This window comes from Siniperca chuatsi, linkage group LG12 (genome assembly GCF_020085105.1).
Source record: "Siniperca chuatsi isolate FFG_IHB_CAS linkage group LG12, ASM2008510v1, whole genome shotgun sequence".
NCBI lineage: Eukaryota > Metazoa > Chordata > Actinopteri > Centrarchiformes > Sinipercidae > Siniperca > Siniperca chuatsi.
In genome coordinates, this window is record NC_058053.1 from 9284714 (window position 1) to 9308932 (window position 24219).

Here is a 24219-nt window from a genome sequence, read left to right on the forward strand (position 1 = left end):
AAGAAAAGTGAGGGAAGAAGGTGTTCTAAATAAAAAAAATGTTTAAATTTAGAAGTTTGGACTTATCGTCCCTTTTACTGTTTCCTTATTAAAGGTGCTATTGATAACATTGATAACATCCAGCCACTAGATGATGCAACCCCACTCCTCTCTTCCATTCCAGCGGTTGCCAGTTCGTTTCACAACCCGCATATTTCATGGCCGAGTGGAGTGAGACTCAGACTCAGTCATATCAAGTGATAAATCTTTCGTGATAGAGTAATGAATTCATTTTGCAACATATAGCTATACATCAGCTATAGATTTAGGTTACTTTGTGCGGTGGTGTTTCATGTAACGTTATCTATGGTAATCTTAGGATATGGCTAGCTAGCTTTAGGTAACCCTTCCCCCCCATTATTTAATATTTGGGGGGAAAAATATATTGCAACACTTACCGTAATATTACATTTCAATCATCCGTACACTATTAGACATTAGGTAAATATTTGGATTTTAATCCAATGAAAGAGTACAGTACAGTACATTGTAGGGATACTATTAAAATCCACAGCGCTCGACATTAGACAGACAGCTACAGTAAAGGTTGACGTTAGCTAGCACATAGTGTTGACCTAACATTAGTCGAAGTGTTTTCTTGCTGAAAACAAATCTCATAGCAGATTCTAAAAACAGCTGAGCACTACACAGCAACAATGGCTACAGGAAGAAAGGATGACTGCAGTATTCTCAGACTTTTCTTTTATTAAAAACTTTGCATAGATCTATATAAAAAAACTTCTACTATACAAACTTTCTCCCCTTCATTCCACTTCTCTCATACATACACACACACTGGACACACACACACAATTTGTTCATGAACATGGAATAATTTTGCCCTTTTGAAGTTGCCACCAATCGTGGTTGCTCTTAAGACAAAGAAATTGTGTCACTGATAATAAAAGTGCAAATAAATATTCTAATGTGCCATATATTTTATTTATAAAAATAATTTTGATTAGTCCTATTTATTTGAAATACCATTAGGGCATTCAAAGATTACTTACGCCTACACAATGCAGAAATTGCACTCAGGTAACTTGTAATCATTCAAAGTGCTTTTGATTGTGGTAATGATATTGTATGTGTTAGTCTCGGAATAAGAGTGCTATTTATTCCTCATCACTGGTAAAAAGGCATTGAACAGCTGTCACTCTGAGTGGAATGTGGGGCTGGAATGGTCAAACGTTTTTGTGTAGGTTTTTATTCCATTTTTTTATCTAAATTGTATTATTCATAATCAACATTTCAGAGTTTTGTTTTGGCTGAATTTATTCATTTTTTGTTTATGCAGCAATGTCTCGTTTGTAATTAAACCTGTAATCTACAATATGTGTTTTTGTATGTCCCATACGTATATAAATAGAAAATGTGCTTTTCATCTCACCACAGATCATTGTCACATGGCAACTGAAAGTCAAAATAATTATGTTGGGGTTTTTTGCTATGCTAGCGGCATGGCTCTTGCAATGGCAATGTCTGACTGCCAGTCGGTCAGTCCACCACTTTGGTTCAGATTGAAATATCTCAACATCTGCTGGATAGATTTCCACATTTGCCAAGTTTTGTAAAGACATTCATGGTCCCCAGAGGATGAATTAATGACGTCAGTGATCCTCTGACTTTTCCTTGCGCGCCAGCATCAGCTTTACACTTAACCCTAAGCCCCTTTAAGTTCAAATATCTGCTAAACTAATGACATTCCCATCAGTGTCAGCTGTTCTTTGTGTTTAGTGCTAATATGTTAAACTAAGATGGTGAACATGGTAAACATATACCTGTTTAACATCAGCATGCTAGCATTGTCATTGTGAGCATGTTAGCATGCTTATGCAGTAGTGGCTGTAGACTCTTAGTCTTGTTTGTTTTTTGATCGATTAATTGATTGGTTGAGTGATTTGTTTATTGATTTTAATTTTAGTCTATTAACATTAATTGGGATAAATATTATACTTTTATTGTATATTGTACTGTATTTGATACACTGCATTGAGAAAATTAATGAAAATGGTGAGTGACAACATTATCAAATTTTATTAAATGAGCCATTGTGGACGCTTCATAACCAGTAGCACCAGATTAATCTGTAAAGTGAAATTGTACAGGGATTTCAAATCATATAGGAGCACACAAGGGACAAATACCGGGAGAGTTCATCCCTCTCTTGTCTCTTCTCTGAACAGATTGGCTGCCAGATGAAGTCTGTTTGCCAAGAAACACTCTGCTCTACTGTACAAACTGTAATGTAATCTCTTGGCCTTGGCTCCCGGTTATGTGCCCTGATAGGCTTATAAAAGATTAATTATCACATAAAGTCTCCAACATTAGTACAAATCCCGCTTGATGCTGTAGGAATGAAATTAACACACACACACACACACACACACACACACACCATCTATGTAGAAGTCATGCTTTGCATTCAAAATGCTTGTTTTCTGAAATCAAATCCTCGATTGCTCATACTTGTAGGGTTACGCCGCCTGTAACTTGACCACCAACCTCCGTAGGTGCAACACACTGCCTGCCTCCAGGAGTCCAATATACTACCCTCATATTTCAGTCAATAATCAGGGTGGGATGCAATTAGAAACTTGGAAGGGCTGTGAGAGTCACGTGACAGATCAATCGAGCAGAGAGGTGGCACACTCATTGGGGTGATTCACAGCCCAGCAGTTTGTCCCCCGCTCAGCCTAAATCCATGCCGTCTATCTTCTTTATATGAAGCATTCAAGGCTGGAAATATGCATCTGTCAAACGTCCCCCATTACTCCGGCTGCCTGTCACACCTGGGGCAGCTCACAACCAACCAGAAAAAAAAGACGGAGTGTAGCTGTCAGCAGAGAACCCTCAGCGGACTGAAAAGGCACCAGCTCTCCCCATTTCTCTGACTCTAATTTCCTCAAAATGTGGATATTTTTCTGGGTCTCTGGCTGAGTGCTGGGTTAATGACAGAGGCTGTGTCAGGCGAGGAGCTGAGGCAGCTTCTTTTTGCTCCAGATAATATTAAGACATTGTTTTATATCAAGGTACGTTAAACCAGATGCCCAGTATACATACCGCACAACACTACAATAGTATTATATCTCTGGGCTGGTGGCTGTGTAGCTGAAATTAAAGAATGTGTCATTAATATTGCTCAAGTTGTTCGTTGTGAGAAAGTCCAAGGATTTGTTCTCAGTACTGTGGGTTGCAGCGCCCACCAAATGGAATTACTGCTACAAAACTGCTACAATGTGGCACGGTGGTTGTGGACAGTGGCCAGTATGGTTAAAATTAACAAGTTTCAATGCAGGTCCTTACAATTAAAGTGCAGGTCCTGCTATTAATGTTTCCACTGCAGCGTGTCTGGATGTTCGCTCACCTCAACAACCAATGTCTTTTCACATCACAAAGCTATTTCTCTCATTTCTCTCCACAGTCCAAGAGAGCGCTGCAAACTATGTCATGAATGAAATATAAGCACACCGCTGTATTACTTATGAGACCAACTTTGCTCTGAGCTATTTTCAGATTCCATTTAAATTCATCAGCATGATGAATATTCTTATACCACAGACACAGGCGATAGGGCATCAGAAAATATTAGCTAAAGATGAACTTCAGAGATTACTTATCAGCAAAGACCACCTTTCAACTAACCAATAATGTCTACATCAATCATTATAGTAAAAGCCTTCTTGCAAGGCTTCTCCAAGTAATTCTAAAAGGCAGTGCAAACAGCAGCCAAGCCCACCGTGAGACATGATTCAAGTGACACTAATGTGCTTCACTGTTGAATTTCAGATGTAACATTGCATTGCACTATTGTTTATTTAAACCTCAAATGCTCAACATTGCTCATGGCAAATCTTAAACTCATTTACAAATCTAAATGAGAGAGACAAGAAGAAAGGGCTACTTCAGTCATTTATATAAATTACCATATTCATTTCAAAGCTTACAGTTTGAAAGGGAACTATTTTCACAAATGCTATAAATATCAATAACAGCAATTACTATATAACCTCCACTATGACCTAACATTTTCCTGTATCACACAGCAATGGACTGAATCTAATGATCCTCTCTTTTGCACTTTCCAGCACATTAGGAGTCAATGTTCCATGCACACAGATTTACAATTTGTGTCAATTAGTCAGTAGCAGAAAATCCATTCAAACATACAGCCACACATGTTCAGACACACAGAGGGTCTGTGGATGAGAGCATCCTTTATTCTTGCACCACACAGACAGACTCCCCAGCAGGTCTTCTTTGCTGTATATGAAGTCACATCCAAACACTCCGTATATTTGCCAAAGAGACAATCTGGATTTAGCCTCAGCTTAGTTCTGGGAGGATGCCAGCTCCAGATCAATAGAGAGTCCACCCGTCACCTGCTGATCTGTGAACGAACACCTGAGCTCATGCTCCCGCAACTCTTAACTCACTTCCTACCACCAGCTTTGATCAGCGAAAGCCCATTTGCCTTCAGTCTTGTTCTGCCACTGTATCTTTCTCATTTCCTCTGCCTCTTTCCCTATCTGTTTCTGTGTGATGTCTATCTGTAGTTTTATCTCAACAGTCCTACATGCACCTCTCAGGTACACTCTTATGATTGAAGTCAGATTCCTGAAGTTGTCATTGTCACAGTTTACCAGCAATAAAAGCACTTAGAAAACCACAAATGAGTAATGTATGGAACAACTTAGCTCCCACTGTCCCTCTTAATACAGTCAGATCTCCACTTCAAATTCATCACAGCCAAACAGAGCAAGGAGAAACTAGAAATGTAGAGAAATGTGGACATTGGAGAGCGAGCAATCAATTTTTCTGTTTTCAGTGTTATAGCCCTTCAGTGCAAAGTGAATAAATCACAAAAAAAAGGTCTTACCTGGGCTCTTGGTGAGGCTGCTGCTGTTTGAAACAGATCCTATCTCTGCCTATGGGACAGAGTCAGAGAGGAGGAGGAGGGGAAGAAAGCAAAGAGAGAGGAGGGGCGAGGAGAGGGACCACGAGCGCAGATAAAGAGTGGGAGAGAAATCAGAGAGAAGGCGAGAAAGTATCTGTGGACAATGAGAGAGACACAGACAGAGAGGAGCGAGCAGTGACAGAGGTGCTCTAACACAGCGCTGCGTTACACTGAAGGGGATGTGCTGGCTGTGGGAGGTGGTACTTCTCAGTCAAATGACATCTGCCTCTCTCTTAAAAACCATTGGCTAAGAGGAATGATTTCCTAATAAGCCATCCCCGCTGTCTCCAAGTGAACACACCCCCTCCTTCTATTCCATTGCACATGCATATGCAGATGCACGCGCACACACACGCACAGATATTCTTTTACTGTGCAGCCAAAAGGGGTGGCAAAGAGAATCTCTGCCACCCCTTTTGTCTTCTCTCTTCCTATTCTCTCCCCCAGCACTTTCATATCTCTTTATTCTGTGAGGTCTTTTCCTATATGTGTATTGTCATTTTTCACAATTGTTGCAGGAAGTGTTTTTATCTTGCAACTCAAAATTGCTTCAGCTTTCAATTGTGCATTCTTTTGAAGGATATTTCCAGCCTTTTGCAATAGCTTTCAAAAACTGAAAAACAATGGTTGGCTTTCATGTTCTATATAATGTATAGATCTACCCTTTAAAAGTATGTAATTGTTTTAGCGATTAGGGACACTCTTGGTATAATGACCATGATCACACTGACCAACCATTTTGGAATGAAGGCACTCATTGCTTTCAATACCCTCAACAGATGCTTAAGTGGCAGAGATGTGTTCCATTGTTGGTTTTTATGATTGTATTTTGAGTTTTATTTTTGATTTTTTAAATCAAGTTTGGGCCAGATTAAAACATCTTGACAAAATAAAGGTGGTTAGTAATTGGTCCAATTAGATTTTATCTAGCAAATAACCACTAATACATTTTTAGACTTGTTTCAACAGTCTTAAATGTGTGGGAGGTAAAAAAATAAAATAAAATGGAATGCTGGATATAATGCACAAATCAATTACAGTAGTGTCATTGACTTAAATTAGTAATTATACAGTAGCTGTTATTGCCTACTCACAAAGCAATTGTTACTGGAAGATCTGGGGAAAAAACTAATGTTTTTAATCACTACGAGGTGAGTGACCTTAAAGCTGCACTAATCAAATTTTTTATACTAACAGTTTATTTAATGAGTTTAATGGGACAAACCCACTGAGAATTATCACGCAACTTTGCAGTTCCCCTCAGCTCTATGTCGTGTTTTAGCATCTGCCGGCTCATTGTTTTGGTTTTACAGCCCACAACTTTACTGTTTTGGTTTACTCTCAGCGCTCTCATCAGCTGCAGCAGGCAGCTGTTTTCAGTGAAAAAGCTCTATCAAACCCACTGTACAAGTATATACTGTATAAGTGAAGTAGGTGTGTTATAGCTCACAGTCAGACTTGAAACTAACTGTTTTAGTTTCCTATTCTTTGTCTTTTCTCTTTCCCAAAAAAAAATCTATGGCTGTCTTAACAGGCGATGGGCAAAATAACAGAAGTGACTAAAACACATTCACAAACACAGTTGCAAAGACAAGTTATGTTGACTGCCATTTAGCAGTATAAGTCAACTATAAAAAGTCAAACATCAGCAAGAAGGCCAATTTATTGGCTTCCAAATTGCAGGTGCATCAGTCACAAAAACCACAAAATAATTCAATGTGTAAAAGGGAACAGACTCAAATATTATAACACCATACGCCAACAGTGGAAGAATAAATACCAAACTGGAAAAACGAAAACGTGGTTGCAAGTCAAAGTTCACTGACATGGATTGGTCAGTACTTGCCACAGACGTCCAACCTTAAAATTACCACACAATTGACAAACCAGGTCTAAGAAGCACTCCAAAGCAATGGAAAAAGTAACACGGTCTGATGATCTATCCCTCTCGTATGTTTGGGTTTAATTTTTTTTTTCAGTCAAAGGATGCCTGCAACCCACAATGTCTGCTGCCAACTGTAAAACATTGGGGGATCTGAAATGTTGTGGGCAACCATTACTGGGCAGCCACAGTAATTACATTGTCTGTACTGTCGTATAACAGCCAAGCAATATGAGACTACAGTATGGTGCAAAGACTGTTCCCTCAAGGTGTTAACACATTTAATGATGATGATGCCACACATTACGCATCACTAAACACATTCAAGACTGGTTTCATAAACACCAAGACAAAGTGGAGCTCACCAATCACCAGTTCTAAACATCGCTGGACATTTTCTGGCACACAGAATGCAAAGTAGATTTCTACTCTACTGTTATTAGAGTGCTGGACAGAAGTTGGGGCTTAAATGCTATATGAGCAGCAAGTTTCTGCAGCAGTATTACACCTGACTTTGCAAATGAGCAGTGAAGCAGCAGCATAGCAGAGCAAACTAATAGGAATACTGAGCATTCACAGCTTAAATAACATGTGTTGTTAGATGTTATTGGATATATGTTGCAGCAAGTAGAGTATATCGTGTGGTGAACTCACTTTTTTCAATATTTTTCTGCTTGAAATAGATCTCAAGACTTAATGTAGTATTTAGCAACTTTGCTTAAAGATTTTAACATACAACAAAAGCCACAACCAAACTAATAACAAAAAGTGGAGCACTGAGAGGAAGCACACCAATTTTAGAAACTCAGTTGTAAAATCATTGTAAAATTGAGTGGGGATTGTTCAATTTACAAATGTAAATGTTAGCTATTATTCACTAACCACGCTAACAATAGCACTCAAATAACTTTTAAAACCTTACCTGTTAACTTAATGTTTCATGAAATGTGTGTAAAAGATGTGCTGCTGCAGTTTATGGTCAGTCACTTACACTATTTTTTCTCTTCAGAGGGATATGGGTTGGTTTTGTTTCTTCTGTGTGACAAGTTTTAACGTTAGACACAAACAGTCAGTCACAATCAATTGGAGATGTGTAAGGACAAATGAGTGTTTAATTTCAGGTGACAGCAGAGGAGAGCAGCAGTTCTAATTATGTGTTTTCCACTGTTAACATTACATTTTTTTTTAAAATAGATATCTGGTGTTCCACCAGCCAAGGGCATTGACTGACTTCTGCTATGCATTGAGTTCCAAAGTCTTCATGGTAGTGGTGAGTATTATTCATATTAAATTATTGTGGAATAAAATATTTGGTTGAAGAATCATTTCAATTAGCTATCCCTTGGTGGGAAATCTCCCGATTCTTTGAGAGTTTCACCAAGCAGGTGTTTATTCAACCATGGCCATTGATTAACGTATGCTTTGTCTTCCAAAGGCTCTGTGGTAGTGGTGAGTGGTATGGTTTTAATAATTGTATTACTGTTTTAACATGCCTGTTTAAATGGTTGAATTAACACTTGGATGTCTTAGATTTACAGGTGGGAAATACCCTGATTTCTCCTAAGCTTCAGCAAAGCTTCAAGAAGTAACACTTATTTTGTGATTGCATAAATAACTGAGATAGGACAGACTTAAATAGATAGTTAAAATAGGATACTACAGCAGCAAAACAAATAATTCAAAGGTGTTAATGATATTTAAAACAAGGATAACAAATGAATATTAGGGGGAAAAAAGTATGCAACTATTCAAGAGACTATCAGTTGTGAAATTATTTGGTTGCTGTACCAATCAATACCTATCAATTTTACTTCAGCTCACTAACTTAGTAGCAGAATGTGTGTATTACCACCATCCCTGCAGTCCAGATGTACAACCTGACAAACTGCTGAAGATATTCATAAAGAAATGACAGCGAGGCGAAACACTAGAGAGCATTGTGGCACCCATGGCTGAAGAAAGAATGCATTCTGGAAAAAAACAACACTGTGGTGGCTGTACATATTGATGGTAACATCTGTCTTGACCAGGATGACGATCTGCTCTGTCTTGACCAGGATGACGATGCTGATTTAATACGAGAGACATGAGACTCATTACTACCTGTACTATGTGGTGAGTCTAATTTATTAAGGTTCAGTAATTTAAGATTTTATGTTTCATATCTTGTTAAGCTCTAAAAAATTCCCCAGTTATGGAAGCCACATATAAGAAACCAGTCGACCAGTCAAAATGGGTCAGTTCTGGCAATAGTCTTTAAGTATGCACAAGAGAAACTATTATTTTCAAACCATTCATCTTTTATATGACTTAAGGTTTTGATGTGAATAGCCAAATCTTTATTTACAAGGTAAATAGGTAAACTTCATTTGAATCATCAGGGATTAAATGTCTTAAAAGAAAGTTGTCCATGTTAGCACAACATTCAAATGACATATTTAGGTTGAAAGAGTTGTTACATAACTACAATGTAAGACAAAATCCAAAGGCCTCGTCCTGTGTAAAAATACATATTATAGACAAAATAGTGGCTGTCTTCATCCTGACAGTCATCTGTAATCTGCATGTTACCACCAGGATGTATCTATTCACCACAGTTCACCAATGAAACAAAAAGAGAGTTGGTACTAAAAATCTGTAACTTTGGAAGATATTCAAATGATTTTCCAACTCGGACTGTTGAAGCCTCATTTTAGCTTCATCTGAACTTCAGAACGAGGTCTGTGGATTTTGTCCTCCATGTCTTACAGTGTAGTTGTGTTATGAGGGGATCACTTCACACAAACTGTATGGACAGGAGGAATTACACACACTAACAACTCTTTCAACCTGGCATGTGAGTGTGTTTCATCTTATGTTTAGAGAAGATTTTACTTAAAGGCTCCCTTCAAACCTGTCCCCTAGTTTTGCAAGTGCACATTCCTGACTTATTTATAGTGCATATGTGTATTTTGTTTGATTTCATCTTGTTTGATTTTGTGAATGTGCATTCTACAGGTCGCAGATCATGAAGCTCTCATCCAGGGATCCATCAAGGAGACCACAGTGGGAATACAAGTTATCAAAGCATTTAAACCAGCGGACATCGGGACTGTCCTCAAGGGCAAGATGGTGTTGCAGGATTGCAGAGAACTGCATTTGCGGCTGCCATTCTGTTTGAGCCTAAACTACCCTCCTGAACTCTGGAAAGCAACTCACTCTCTAGGATCAGTATCACAGACTCAATCAGTGTGCTGTTACCAATGTGTAATGGTGAGACAGACAGGATGCAGTTTTCCGTGTTCACCATCTTTGATTATGGACATTATTGCTCCCTGCATTGCACTAATTGTGGACTCGATGTGTTATTCATTCTAAAAGCTTTGGACGTGTACTTTTGATCATCTCACACGAACTTGGACTGTTTGTTGTATGATACTCCTGCTTTTTAAGTTTTAAGTCTTTCGTGTTGTTGTTGCTTTTAGACATGTAATGTTCCTCTTAGCTTTTTGGTGGATGTTAATTTTTCTCTCCTGATATGGTCCTGCTTGCCTTTGGTAAAACTGCAGTGTTTTTATTTAAGACTCCTATGAAGAGAGACATTTAACAGTCCAGTGACATGATTAAATGTGAAGTAAGTCAGAACTTGTGTTTGCACCACATTACTGTGTCATTAACTATTGATCTTGATTGGAAAATATTAGTATTTGTCACAAGGCAGATGTTTTAAGTATGTACATGTGTGTTTTTTGTTAAACTGCACTGTTATTGGGATTTATTGGGTGGATTTTGAATCCAATGTCTAAGTTGTACAAAACTGTATTTGCACTTAAACATGGAACCGATTTCTACATCTGCTTAAAAGTTACATAATACCTTTGAATAATATTAGCATTAATTTCAGCATTAGCAAATTGTAAAGTGCTTTCTCCGTTAAGGTAGAAAAGCGCTACACAAATGCAGTCCATTTATCATTTACATCAGGGAATAGCATAAAAACAAGACAAAGCATTGTGATCTTAACTGTCAATCGTTGAAAAATTGGAAAATCATTGTCATGGTTAATGTTACTGAAAGATTGTCTTGGTAGGAGATGGGACCTTAACCTGTCTCTGGTGTCCAGGTCATTGTTGAGGTCATTTTAAATGTTTGAACACATAACTACTGCTGTTGCTTTTTGGTGATGGTGAAGTATGGGCTTCTATTTGACCACATTTTAAATCCACATAGCTTATCAATCATCCTTAAAGCCCCTACACACCCTTGCTCCACCCACAGAGGTGTGTTAGATCTCTTCTCTGGGCTGCAGGCAGGTTCAGTCTGGGGTTGAAGAAAATTTGACAGTGCCTGATTAAGATCTCCGTTAGATCGAAATGTTGATCTGTTAAATTGCTTTTAGCTGCTGATGGAAGGAAATCTTCAGTAATAGTTATTTTAGACTATGCTGCATTTTATCCTCCTTGAATGCCTTAAACGTTTAATTGCATTTTATCTACAACCTGCATGGTATTTTTAGGTCGCTATTGATAATGGACGGTCCTCTGCAGAGTGCATGTACTCATTTTGGGGCCAATCTAATTTTCCATGTATCTGACATGCGAGCCGCAAATACAGTATCAGTCTTCATTGTTATGTGGATGACATATAGTTCTACTTCTCAAATAAACTAATCAGCCTTCCTCCTTAACTGTCCTTGACATCTGCAAGATTGACATCTATGAATCTCCTGTAGTGGAACCAAGACAAATCTTAAGTTACAGTTATCAGCCTTGACATAGATTTTGACCATATTTCAAATAATGTTGGGATACAGCTGAATGATGAATAATTTTCAAATCAAAATTTGAAAGAGTGCAGTTTGCCAATTACAAGACCCTCTCTGCCTGGTGAATTCCCACTTCTTTCGATCTCAACACCCCTAGTTTGTAACACGGCCTCCATGTTTAGTCTCCTGGCCCAAGCCAAGATAACCCCAATGACATCAAAATTACATCAACAGGAATTATTTTCTCAGACTTGACAAAGCTTAGGAGAACCATAGAAGACATTCTTCCATGTTTTTTCATCAGCTGAATTGTACTCCCTGTGACTGGTAAACTGATCTTGATGTGTAAAAACAGTAGCATCCCCTTTTCAGCAAAATGTCCCATTGTATTTGTCCTTAGTCATATAAATGGCATACACCATTACTGTGTATGTTGTATTGGTAATTATTGTATTTTCATTCTCCAAAACGGTCTCTATTATATCTTTATTTCATAATTTGCAATTCATTATGACCAGATGGATTGAAGCATCACCATTGTCCTCTTTCTGTATCAATTGTACTGTTGGAATATCTCACTGTTGGGACACAAGTTTATCTTTTGGCTGTTTCATGTCCTCCATAATTGCATTTTTGATGGACTCCTTTTGTTTGACCTGTACTTTTCTCTGACCCATTGTGGGGTAATTGGCTGAGCTAGTGATAACCCCCTTGAGTTCCTGTCATTCTGCCCTCTGCCACCCCATACTTTTATCCAAAGAGAAATAAAACCTAGTATAATTGGAATTTTTCTCTTTCTTCAGTATCCGTCAACTTGCCTTACTTGCTCTTCAGAAACAAGAGACTTTCCTTTTGACAAGAACCACAAAGTAGCTGACCCATCACACAGGAATGTGTGTACTGCACAGCATCTAACAGAATGATAATAGAGGGGACAACGCTAATTAATCAGACAGCAAATGAGCCTTTACTTCAGATTTCCTCAGGTACAGAGGGCCAAAAGATTTTATCATTTCCTAAAAGAGCACATTTGCTAATTTATGAAGTGGAAAAAATATTCAGACAAAGCTTTCATCTCCAAGCAGTGAATAAAACATTTGAGCTGACATCCAGTGTTGTCCTCTCTCTTCATTTGTTATCACAAAGAATTTCATTTTGAGATTCACATGCGACAAGGCTATAATCTGTAGTGCAAGTGCAAGACATGCCTTTCTGGAGGTTTCCCCCTCACAAAAGGGCACATGAACAGAACTCCCATACTATTCTCCCTAGCTACACAGATTGGAAAACACTCTGAATAATCAGTCACAAACTGAAAACCCACCGACCAAATCGAAATCTAGGGATGGCATTAATCCTGACAGTAAATTCAAATCACCCGACGCTGCTGAGGCTGATAGCTGACTCTCTGCATCTCAGCCTCTGGATGCTCTTTTCCATTCATGGAATCGCACGGAGGACTATGGCTGGCTGCCTGTGGTTTGCTATCTGATAATGTGTTTTATTTAAAGCTGTTCTTTCTAAGTACCAATCAGGCTTACCATCAGGTTGCCTGTCTGCCTTTGAAGCATTTAACCTCACGTCAGTGTCAGCCAGAGGCAAGCTCCTGAAGCCATATCTTAAAATGGTTGTGGTTAAATTCACTTATCATATTAAGTACTATTGGAACTCATTGCTATCAGGGTCTTTATGCAATATCTCTTTAATTACACCCCAGCTATGGTGAAGGAGATAGCTTATCATCTACTTTTAAAATAGAACATTTCACCCACCCCCTGACATTTACTTTAATTAAACTCAAACAAGGCAGCATGTAAACACAACACAATATTTGCTTAAAAGTATAAGGGGTAAATGGGTGAGAGAAAATACTTTGTGCAAAAAAAAGCCCTGTTATTTTCAACATTTACACATAACCAATCTCTCTAAGAGCATTGGGCATGTAATTCAGTGTGCAGATCTCATTCAAAAATCCTGTTTATTGAAAGCAATGGATGGTTTAAAAATGGAGTAGAAACTGTAGCGTGCATTACTTTATGAAACTGTTAACAGTGACAGCCAAATTTCAGGTAAGAGCATAGACTTTAGTCTTTGAAAATGGTCGGTATGGGAACATTCACAAAAATGTGAATTAAAAGATGGAAAACGTGATTTAAAAAACCCATAAAAGCTGCCAAAAGTACACTGTTGAAAATGATACTAATAGATGAAGTCATTACACGTCAAGTAAAAACTGAGATTTAATAATGAACTGTTTCAGATACTGTTAATGCTGCTTAATTAATCAACGGATTAATCAATGAATGGTTGTATTTATTTGACTTTGGATGTTCTGCCTGCCGGATTACATTTGCCGGTTTGGACTGCTCCCCTGGTTGACCACTGTCTGCCTGCCTGATAATTCATGTTAGCGTTGTTTCATGAAATCATTGAATTGCACCTGCTAGGCCTCTGTCTGCGTTTGGGCCCAGACCCTTGTGTTTCCTGCTTGACAATCGGCCAGTAGCGTAATAAACGTGCACAAGACAGAAAATTAAATGCTTGAGCACATATGTGATTCTTCTTACAGAATCTGTAAAGCTTAGTTCTCGAGCTGACATTATTCTGAATCACTCAATGGTTTGGAGAATGGTAAAATAAGTCCTTTTGAATTTTCATTGGTTGCCTTAGCAAGGGCCTGATTGATTGTTTTTTCATTGAAATCCCATTTTGAAAGAGTTCAAATTTCTAATGGAAAAAGCTGCCATTTTAATTAGACTGCATCAATAATCTCTTAACGAGCTGTAAAATGTTTTTTTGAAAGTTTAGTTAGTAACCAGCAACTTCTCTGGTTATCAAGAAAACTGTCGCCCGGCACATTTGCTGTAGCTAATTAATATTAATTCCTTGGGGGTGGTGAGTATGTTTTAAAGTCCCTACACACCCACGCAGATGTTTTCACTTATTCTGGCTAATTAGACCTATTCTCAGGTTGAAACCAAGCAGAACTGTCCAAGGATTAGGGGAAATAAGTAAACACTTGTACGAGTGAACTATGGGTTTGTAGGGTGTTTAATCATTGATTATTGGGTTGGAAGATAGTGCTTAACGTACACCAGTGTTTTACTGTCACTTGGTGAACATTGTATTTTATGTGAGCATGGGTGGTATTAAATGGTTTACATAGTCATATTATGTTTATGTCCAATCCTTTTGTTATGCTTTAAGTATCTTATGTTTCAGTCTGTGTTCTGTGTTTCACCTGGCTAGAAGACATTGGGGACAATAATGTTAATGTTAGCCTATGTACACCTTGCTCATTAATGGTGACCTAACTTAGCCAAGGTAGTTCTAGCTAACGGTCGGCTAGCTAACCATCTGGCTGGTTCACTGGTTGGTGGCTGTAATGGCAGATACATTATTTTCACAGTTTGCTAGTTTAATATCAAATTAATTAGGTTTTAATATACAGTAGCTGCACACCAAATAGCATGTTGAATGGTCACCTAGCACAGCTTGTATCTAAAGTTCATGTTTTGATCCCATAAGAACAAAACTTGTTCATCTACGAGACTTATTGAAAGTGTGTTTTGCCAAGAATGGTACTCACCCTTGTAGAGCTTCAGGTGTTTTCAAAGCTAAGACTCCTGTGAAGAAACAAGTGGTATATGGATGATTAAAATGACCTGATGAAAATTAGCCACTGCAAGGTAGCTAGCTGAAATGGCTGGGGCTCAGTGTGTTTTCAGGGAAGCTAGCTGCGAACCTCCCTCGATTGCTCAAGTCTGTATTCACCACTGATGTTGCACAAACATACCTGAGACCAATAGCCATTTTTCATAGAAGACAATTTGTCATAGTAGGAAAAGAACAGGTGTAAATAAAATGAATGATGACTGAATTCCATTTAGCTGCTTCAGTTTCAGTGTCCTGGTGTAGACCTTTTTTCAAGGCAGACATTTTGACTTGTCATAGCAGGAAAAGCACAGGTGAAACAAATTTCGTTAACAATGGCTCAGTTCCATCAAGTGTGACAGTGAGCCAGCAGGCACAATACCAAATGTTGTTTTTAATTTTATCAAATACACCTGTGCTTTTCCAGCTATGATAAGCCAAAATATGTTTGTGAAAAGTCTATTGTTCCTGCTGGCTCACTGTCATGGCTTACTGGGACACGTGTACAGAACAGAGCCATCGTTAATGTTAATAGTAACACCTGTGCTTTTATTACTATGACAAGTAAAAATGTCTGCTGTAAAAAAGCCCAATACCAGGATTGCGGTCAAAGTCCCTCATATGTCTTTTCCTAAACACCTTTCCTTGACCTCAATGGGGGTGCGGAGAGAAGGTCAGTCTATATAATGACATCATACTAAATGGTGCGCAAAATTCATGTTTGTTTTTTATTCATTTGAATGGCTATGATAACTTAAATCTAATAGTTTTTAACACTAATGCACAACAGTTTCAGAATATTTTACACTACAGCAGGCAGCAAACATGAACACCTGTATGTGAAAGCAGCCACAGCAACTACAGTCAACAAGCACAGTTGACTGTACAGAACTAATGCATGAGAACTGCAAGGAGATGAAGAGGGAGAGACAGCACCTGGAAGGGGCGAGAGAAGTGACCCACGACCACTTCATCATAGTTTATAATAATACAGCGCAGTAAGGATACAGACCTTTCATAGAGGAGACGAGTGCTCGAGTCTGCTTTACTTGAACGGCCGAATGGTGCGTCACTTTAAATGTTGCTGCCGCAAGGAATTGTGCGACGGCGTTATATCCTTTCCGTTCGTAAAGGATGATCCACTGTATCCTTTGCTAAAGAAGATATGAAAGGAAGCATTGAAGCACCTTTCCTTAGCATTTAGATCATTCAAACAGCTCTTATCTTAGATACTTCTGGGTCATTTCACTCAGTTAGGAACCTTCCTAAGCAAAATAGAGTATTCGACTGCAACCCAAGCTCAGTCAGCCAACATTAAGGAAAATAGTAATAAAGTTGCCATTAAGTGTGACAACTGAGAATTCTGCTTCATTATTTAATCTTGAAAGATAAATTAATTACTTTCTGACTGAATTAGTATATCATTTTAAAAATGCTTTAAAATTTTCATATTCTGTCACACTTTAAAGAATTGGTTAGTTAATAAAATAATGTGTCTGCTTTTATTGTATTTATTTTGACTTTTTTAAATGCAAATTGAATCACTGTTTTTTATGTATCAATTAATTTATCAAGTTAAACTCATCTGCCGACCAGCAATATCAATCAATCAGAGGGTGGAAGCCATGGATTTGGCTTAAGAGATCTTCAAGAGGGTCATCAAAACATCAACATAAATGGCATACATTTAAATTTTTCTTTTTGTTTTTTCATGGGACTCATTCTAAAAGGTGTAATGAAAACAGTGCAGGCGAGAGACAGTGAGTAATTGCAGGCTTGGCAGTGTTATCCATTACAGCTGAGAGTACTGGGAGGAGGGTGAGCTCACCCAGAAATGCTGTTCCTATTTACATTTAGACAAGCCTTTCTTTGAAGCCAAACACCCTCTTCTTCATGACAGGGTCAACCGTCTTTTAATCTGCTGTTGACGAGCAAAGTCATGTGACTGATAAGTCAAGGTTCAGGATGGTCTACATGTTGCAGTGGTGTTGGTTATAGTAATAAACACTTGTGTGATACAGATTTCCCTTACTAACTGGAAGTCATAGGCTGTCATTGTTTTCACAAATATATTAAAAGCAGCTTGCAGAGTCATATGGCTGTGCTGTTGAGCGCAATGCATCATTATAAAGGACCTGTTTTACGTTTTTCCAGGTACGATTTATGAGATCATCCATAACCACTGCAGTTGCAATCAAATCCATTCTGCCAGATGTGAACAGATCAATGCATGACTCCACTGTTTTGTGACTCCACTGTCCACTGTTTCCACAACATGTTTTTTTCTTGTGCCTTGAGTTTTCATCAGTATCAGTCTATCCATTATAGCTACATCACGAATCTTGATCAGGACCATACACAATACTGGTATGTTTTAGTCTTGGATCAAGGCTAAGTAACTTGAATGGACTGTAAATAATGAGACAAACAGTGTAGCCTTCACCAAGCATTAAACATCACATGCCCACAGTTCGCCACTTTCCACTGAAAAACAGACCCTAAAACGATCAAAAACAATCAATCAACAAGCAGAATGACAACCCACTCACCAGTTTTGTTGATGACAAAAAGCAAAACTTCACCAGCTGGATAAGTCCTCATAGAACAACTCTCTTTGACCTGAAAAACTGGCGACTTATAAAACTTTATTCTTGAATGACTCTTTCTGGCTCAAATGTTTGTGTCAGCTTCCTTTCTTTGCATCTTTTATAACTCTTGCTTTTCCCCTTAGTCTCTTCTATTCCATTGCATGACTATCTAGAGGGCTTTTCCTCAATTGTCTATAAGCTCTATTAAAAGCACGTACAGCAAAAACAGTGATCTTTTCCACTATTCCTCTGAGTCCACTCACAAAACTCCTCCTACCTTGTCTTGAATAATTAAGTCTCCTTGATCTATTATTCTGTTTCTCACTAATGATCTACTAAATTTTGCTTCTTCTGTCATTTAAGATTCTTATCCCCCACACTGAACTATGTGTAGTGAAAACTTCATGGTCAGCGCCCCAACCCCAAGGCCATCAGGGCACCACTTCCTTCTCATATATCAAACTTATTGATTAATATAGGGTTATGGAGGCTATAATCAATATTTTTTATAGCAACAATGGATCAAATGGCTGTGTAATGTGAAAGGGGTTGCTTGTTGTGATGAAGAGAGAGAATCAGAAAAATTTAAATCATCTTTAAAGTACACTAAGCATCATCTGTACGTCTACTTTTAAACAGGAATGTTTAATTTGAGTTTATTTGATACTAGCTACAGAAAAACATTCTCAATCCTCATCAAAAAGAGTATTACTTTCATTGTACACTTAAAATTATAATTGTAAAATATTTAAATATTTTGTGCAAATACTTCATCCTGAAAAAATATCATGCCATGTCTGATGCTTCGTAGCCCCTGACATTAGTGGGTTTGGACTTTTCATGGGCAATAAAGGCTGTGGAGAGAGTTTTGCTTTCTCAGGAAGCCACAGAATGATTTGGGCGGGTGCAATGACATCCGTGTGTTCACAACCTTTAATTTCCCACTCATTAAAATATGTATTGGCTCTGGCTCTCACAAATCATTACAAAAGGCAATTAAGCTTAATAGTTCTACTATATACACTTCCACAGTTAGCGTGTGCTGTTTAAAGGACAGGCTAATTGCTGCATTTTTTCTTGCCTTGGAACTATTATAATATTAATCAAATTCAGGAGTAGCTGTCACAATTCACAGATCCATGCAAGATGCATTGTGGGAATCCCTATGCGTGCATGCATCAAATGTTCTTTTTCACGAAAGCCATTTGCTGTGATTGTACCATGCATGTCTAAGGCAAGTAAGTACAGTGACAGGTATGAAAGCTACATGTGAGAAGAGAGCTCTAATGGATTCAACCTCCACTTCCACCCTTCCATAATGGCACACTTACAGACTTCCATATTTAGCATACAAAACGCATGCAAATTCTGTCACTGAGCTCAACTGTTTTTGAAGCTCCAGATTAAGATTGAGATCATACTGAACACTACAGTGTCCTTGTAGCGTCATCTTAATGAAAATACTTCTGCAGTTGGATATTGGAGAACAGCTGGATGCTGTATTTAAGCTCAGCTTCAGTGAGCTATAATTTGTAAAACACAGACATCCTTTTCCTGAGTGAGCACAATTACAAATGTGTTTACAGGGAAAGTACTGTAGCCATTCCAATTACTCCAATGTACCAGAAAATAACTTCTATTAAATAACTACTCTGTCTTACTTGCATGGGTGCCTCTGAATCAGAAATTCATCCCTTTTGTTCTGTGGAGGATTGGTATTCCTTTGGGAAACATAGGAGGCACAGTAAGGTATGAGGTATGAGTCCCTCAGAGGTCATGGGTGAGATGATTAAAGTGCTCCATCTCAAGGAATCATGTGTTGAAAAACAAAAACACACTGCCAACTCTGTAGTCTTGGTATCTGTGAAGCATTATTGAATACTTAATTTAATTTAATGATCCATGCAAGTAACATACATGTAAGATAAGACTTAACTGAGCTTCAGAGAGGAAATTGACATGTTACAGCTGTACAAGAAACCAATGTCCTCAAGGGCACCTCAGCAGTAGATAACCATGAACTGAGTGAGGGGATTCCCTTATGCTTTAAAAATTACAAGCTACACAAGTACCATTTGAAACTCCACTTAACATTGAAATGACCAAAGACAAAGCTGGCATAGAAAAAAAGTATTATAAAACACCATCACCAAAACTGCTGTGCTCGTTTCAAATGATACATTTGAATACATGTGGATTCCGTCTAATATTCTCATTATTCTTGTCAAATAAGTGGTTTATCTCTGGAATCAATACATTTGTTATTTTAGTAAAAACTGTATTTAAAATTTGAGGTACTCAAATAAAACAACAAAACACCTCAAATATCGGCAACAGTGTAAAAAGACATTTGCCAAAAGCTAAAGAAAGATATGAACACAATGAACACGCTGCTGGATAGCTTTCATCACTGTGTTGCTGCAAAGTCCTTTCTGAGGCTACTAAAAGCTCAGTAGTTGTCAAAGAGTCTTGGTGCTGCACAGTGGAAGAGTGTCTTACTGCTGTGAGAGAAAAAATCAAACAAAAATAAACTGTAGACAGAAATGAAGCTAAGAGACAAGTCTTACAATGGATGAAGCTTGAACAGTTCAGATACATTTCAGTACCAAAATTATTGAAAATCTTATTTTCACTCGGTGTGGGTGGCTGCCTGCAGTATCTGCAATGTCAAGCCTGCATCAACAGTTGAATCACGCTAAGAATGAAGAATACTTGCAGTCTAGTCAAGACTAATTTACAGATTTTCCTCGTGTGATTGTTTGAGGACGATGGTGTGTGTTGTGGAAAAGAAAAATATCAGATTTCCTCTTCCAAACCCTCCATACACCCACAAAGTCTCTCCATTCCGTGGACGCTTTATCTCGCTCCCTCCTCGATGCTCTGTCTGAGAAAATATTGTTAAATCACTGTCCCGAAAGAACTTTGGTCATATCAGCAGATCCAGCTCCCCCTCATCTCCCCTGACAGTTTCTAGGCGACTGTTTGTCCCATTTTTTCATCTCTGATATCTCCTCCTCCCATGTCAGGTGGGTCCACGGCTACATTCACACTGCAATCTCACCTTTGTCATGATGCTGCACTGAGCAAGCTGGGACTTTGTGAATACTTGTGAAGAGAGAGATTGACAGTTGAAGGAGAAAATAATCAGGTCACAAGATGTGATAACATGACGGGGAGTGAGCAAGAAACACATGGAGAAAAAAAATGGAGTTGATGGAGTTAGATATGACAGTTTGCAGCACAATTACTCCGTGAAGGACAGAGGAAATACCACAGATGGATATTTTTATGGCCTGTTCATTTCCATGGGCCAGCTGCTGTATGAAGACACATGCACAGACATCCACACACACACATCTTAACACATACATACATTCTCTCTTCCATGCAAACCCATTACCATACAGCTTCCTATGTTGTAACGTGAAATTAGCAAATGCAATGTAGCTCTGTCTCCTTCTCACCCCTCCATGACAAATGGTTTATTACAGCGTGTGTGTGACAGCTCCTATTCTGCCCCTGACATCAGTCACTATTAGCATTTAAAGATCACAGTGGTAAGAGTCTCATCCGCAGCTATAGTCTACTGCCACAGCAAGGCGACAGTGTTGGAATTACAAATGTGTAATGCGATTCTGGAAATGCCCATTTATAAATTGTAGAGAGACTTAAATGTAGGAACTGCCCTCCTCGCCGAGTACTTCTTCACCCTGCCAAGGCAATTTCCTGCAGAAAAGGGTGGTAGTAAATATAGTTAATGTGCTGAGGCGGCAATGTTACACCAACATGCTGTTAAAACAAGACATGAGATATTGGAGTGATTCTTCCCACAAGTGGGATGTGAGATCCTGAACCATAAACTAGTCTTGGACAGGATTAACCACGAGAGGACCACCAAGAGGGTAAGACTAAAGCCCCCCTCTAAAAATATATCAAAAATTCAAAGTGAGAAAAGACAAGTCATGAAGAACTGTTGCTTCTTTTAAATTTGCCAAAATGTGTTGAAGTGTTTTGTAATGTGATGGGAAAGGGAACCAACAGAGAACTTCTTTAAACTTCGTCTAAAATCAGATAGAATTGAAATTATGTACAGTGCCACCAGTCAAACTGCACACAGCATGCTTATGTTGACCAACTCAGCTGGTCTGGGATGCTCAGAGAAGACCAAACAGACCAGAGAGGTAAGACTGAAGAGCTGCTAGCTTTTTAGGTGACAGATTTGGGGTTTGAGAGTTATATTGGAATTTAAATTGGGTAATTAAGATGACTTTAAAGTGTTTCATAGTGGGGCACACTATTTTCTGTTGCCACCTCAGTGAATTAGGATTTTAAGATGGGAGTGTTTTTCTAGGGAAATCTTGCTCAATGCAGCTTTAACATGGCATTTAATGAGGGAGGTAATGTAAAATGATCATCAAAGAAGTCCCAATAGAATTAATGATGAGATGAGAAGCAGCGACTCACTGAAATTTTTAATACATGGTTATACATGACATGAATCATTAAACATTCAGAATCAGAACATTGTTATTGTTTTTTTAACCAACATAAGTAATGGATGTCTGTCTTAGTACTTTGACTGTGACTGAGAACGGACACATTTTAACTATAGAAAGATTTGCATCAAACATTCACAGGCATCTCTGTAGCCAGGGCCGTGGCCAGGATTTTAGAAATACTGAAGTCATGAGCTCGAGAACATTTTGAAGACTATAGTATAAATTCATTTTAATGAATTTTGAGAGTAACAATATCACGTAGGCAATAATGTTAGTGCTAACACATGGATGAAAACTGGACTAGAATCCAACACAAGATAAGTCACAAATATGGCCAATTTTGAAATGACTGTTTTTCAGTTCAGTTTCTTATTGCATTGAAACCACTTCCACTGTCAAATATATTGAGCACAACTGCAGTATCTTTCAGGTTTTGCCCTAAATTACCTGACAAGTGTTCTAACACTCATTACTCAGGCTCATCCAAACAATAAGCCATAATCTAATGTACTGTCGCCTACTGCCCAGTTTATAATTTTTTTTAACTGGGTGTGGTGTAGCCAGGCAGGGACGGAAATAACTCATTTTAAATTTAGTGGTTGCTACACCCACCAAAAATGGCGTGTTCAAAATAAGGGAAGAAAGAGGTACTGGAAAATGTTTAACTTGGAAAATCACAATTTGATTCAAACAATTTCTTTTTAAGATTATTTTTGGGCCTTGTACATGGGGCGCACGCACTACCAGGTGAGCGACTGGGGCACCCCTGATTCAAACTATTTCTTTGCAAAAAAACTAACGTGTTTCACAGATTCAAGGAAGATGTATAAAATTGTTAAAAGATACAAAGGCCTAATATGTCTTTAAATTAAATATATATCAATACATAATATGCCCTTTAAAATAAGAAATAAAATACAGTGAATGTAATTCTTATTTGCAATGAAATAAAAAGAGGTATTTCTCATCATTGACCAATGAATTAAAGTGATAAATGAGGTATCACTGAAACATTTTGGAAATAATCACTGGACACACAACTATCTGTGCCTCATTTCCTGTACATTTCCTGACGGCAACGATTCTGATACGACAACCCAGTTGCCTGAAAAAAATGTATCAATTGTACGTTTCTGCAAACCACAGATACTTATTGCCTACTCCAAAAGTGTACTCTTGTGCAAGGTTCGTGGTGATGAAGGATCGCATCGGGGCATATAGCCTATGTCCAAAATAAATATGTTTGCATGTATGACAGAGAAGTCATTCTCTTCTGGGTCATTGTGCTGCTAAAGATTTTGGAATGACAAGATTTCCTAATTCCTTTTGCTCTCTAATGCTGCACTTTCGTATCCAACCCAACAGGCAGAATAAAATGTATCAATTGTACACTTCTGCAAACCATATTTCAAATGTTTAATCTCTACATTTCAAATGCTGTGGTTAGGTTTAGGTACAAAAGCCACCTGGTTAGGATTAGGAAAGATCATGATTTGGATAAAAATACCCAGTTTTCTTGCCATAAAAACAGCAGAAAATGTCCCAGCACTAAAAACATCCAGCTTTGTAGCTAAAAACAGCCGGTGTTATTGTGGTCTCAAACAGTGGTCTCTGGTGCTTTTGCAACTTCCACCCATACTGATCTCGCCACTTCCAAGACGCCATATTAACTAAGCCTCTATGATACATATTGTACAAATGTTGATATGATGCATAATAGATGTTATAAAATGTACAGATTGCACATGTCTGTGGTTTGCTGAAATGTACAACTGATATACATACTGTATATTTACGTACATTTTTTTCAGGCGATAACAGACAGCATGACTGCAGCAATGTAGGCTAATTGTTTA

At 38.2% G+C, this 24219-nt stretch overlaps 1 protein-coding gene across 5 annotated transcripts in view; it reads right to left on the reverse strand.

Annotated features, from left to right (window-relative positions):
- The window catches only part of thsd7ba (thrombospondin, type I, domain containing 7Ba), a 180682-nt gene extending 165129 nt beyond the window's left edge, over positions 1 to 15553 (reverse strand). For 4 of the 5 annotated variants that reach the window (XM_044218072.1, XM_044218070.1, XM_044218071.1 and 1 more), the window contains exons 1-2: positions 15419 to 15553; positions 15212 to 15248 (exon numbers count right to left, since the gene is read on the reverse strand). The gene's annotated coding sequence lies outside the window, so the exon portion shown is untranslated. Of the gene's footprint in view, positions 1 to 4918; positions 5170 to 15211; positions 15249 to 15418 lie in introns of those variants that run through there. The other variant, XM_044218069.1, reaches the window with a different exon arrangement.
- Positions 15554 to 24219: the final 8666 nt, after the last annotated feature.